The sequence below is a fragment of the Diaphorina citri genome, unplaced genomic scaffold (assembly GCF_000475195.1).
Source record: "Diaphorina citri unplaced genomic scaffold, Diaci psyllid genome assembly version 1.1 scaffold84, whole genome shotgun sequence".
Classification (NCBI taxonomy): Eukaryota; Metazoa; Arthropoda; class Insecta; order Hemiptera; family Psyllidae; genus Diaphorina; species Diaphorina citri.
The window spans coordinates 1-2,402 of NW_007377521.1; positions in this window are offsets into that span (position 1 = coordinate 1).

Here is a 2,402-nt window from a genome sequence, read left to right on the forward strand (position 1 = left end):
TTTTGTCGATGGTGGGATTCGAACCCGGGACCTTCTGCATGGCAAGCAAGCGCGTTACCACTGGACCAACCGTGCCCGAAATATTGTGAGGCCGAGAATTCAGCTTAACTCCATACACAAAAAGCCCACTCTGAGGCTTAGGTGTAGTGGCAACTGCCCCAAGGGGCCAACCAAAATTGTTGTTGGGGTATAAACCGTGCCCGAAATATTGTGAGGCCGAGAATTCAGCTTAACTCCATACACAAAAAGCCCACTCTGAGGCTCAGGTGTAGTGGCAACTGCCCCAAGGGGCCAACCGAAATTGTTGGATCATTATTGTGGTCAAATTCTCAAACAATGTTGCTGATGAAATGCCATACTTCGGCTGGGATTGAACCCACGCCCTCCTGTTTACCAGACGAGCGTCTTGATGACTACACTACCGGGTACCGGGGTTAGTAGAGTAATGGTCTCCGATTCTTTTGACATGAAAATATTTGAGAACCTGCACTCAAACAATACATTTTTACATAAAATGAGCAATGGAATTAATATTAGACAAATAAAACTCGAAAGAAAAAAAAAAAAAAAAAAAAAGAGAGAGAGAGAGAGAAAGGAGAAGAGAGAGAGTACCAAAGCCCAACAACCTTCAAAAAATTCAATCTAACAGAATGAGAAGAATAAATTCAATTGAAACCTTGTCCATGCCCATGATAAAAGTATTATTAATCTATTTGGTACTTCTTGTACCAGTTGTAATAACAGTGACATTGAAAGATAGAATCTCCTAATTCCCCTATCAAACAAACACTAACCCAGGGTTTCTCAACCGGTGGTACGCGTACCACTGGTGGTACGCGGATACATTTTAGGTGGTACTCAGTCATATATTAATAATAACAATAAAAAATGTTGAATGATGGTGGGGAGCTCATTAGGATCTGTTTAAACACATTTATGAAAAAGATATAAAAATATATTTGGATACAGTGTGCTCATGCGTAGAATTATGTGCATTTTTACTACAAAAATTGGAAAAAGAATGTAAAAGTAGATGGTCATTAAATTAAAATACCTAGAATTTGTATAAACATTTTTTAAATTAAAATAAATAGATATAAGATTCATTCGGAAAGAAAGCAAAAGAGAAATAAATAGGTACCTAGTCAAAATAGATATTAAATAGAAATATTGATTGAAAGGTACCTATATAAAATGAATCAGTCCCTGAACTATCAACATTATTGCGCAACATTGGAAGCTCCTCAACATCAAACAACATTTAAACAAAGAACAAAAGGTAAAATGAATCAGTCCCTGAACTATCAACATTATTGCGCAACATTGGAAGCTCCTGAACATCAAACAACATTTAAACAAAGAACAAAAGCTTAAAAAGCACTTTTGTCAAATATTACAGAATAATTTTCGATTTGTCCAGAGACTGGTATGGAAAACAATACTCGAGTTTCCCTAAAATCATCGGAGGTTTAAGAGTTAAAATGGTCCATCAACCACAGGTAATGCCGCCCATCGCCCACGTACCAAGTGCCGAATTTATAAAAATGGAAATATTTTGAAGTTCAGCCAACATTGAAATCTAAAAACATAAACTTCAGATGAAAAATAAAATTCAATTGAAACCTTGTCCATGCCCATGATAAAAGTATTATTAATCTATCTGGTACTTCTTGTACCAGTTGTAATAACAGTGACAGTGAAAGATGGAATCTCCTAATTCCCCTATCAAACAAACACTAACCCATTAACACCTAGCGTTGCCAAATGGAATAATTATCTTGTTTTCTGTCCATTGTAGACGATAGAACGTGTTTATTTATTTTTTTTTTTTTTTTGAAAATCAAAGAAAGACTGATTGAGGCGTTAATTGTGTAACAAACATAACAGAATTAAGCAGAAAAGAATCGTCCAACCGCGGGGAAACGGCAATTGCAATTCCCCTTATGGATGGCTCTTTCCTGCTTAATTCTGTCCAGTTATATATCCTACTTTCCCTTATCTAAATAAAACACTACACTAAAGGGGTGTTCAATGATACACCACCCTTATGCCGGGCACCTCACGCTCAGACTGTCTGAGAGACAGCAGACCGCGGTTTATCAAACAGGCGGAAAGTGTGTGGCGGAAAAAAACTTCCGACCTAGATCCCTCAGATGGTATGACAGACCACCGCTACACACGTTCTGACTGGCTGGCTGACTGACCTTTATAGTTTTATAAAGGTATTCTATTCTAGGGGAGTGCAAGGTATTCTATTCTTTTCTATTCGCTTACCACTCTAGAAGATTTCATTTTATTCTATTCTATTCCACTTCATTCCATTCTATTCAAATTCTATTCTATTCCCTTTCCACCCTTTCATTCTATTACTTTCTATTCTGTTTACTTTTTTTCTATTCTAT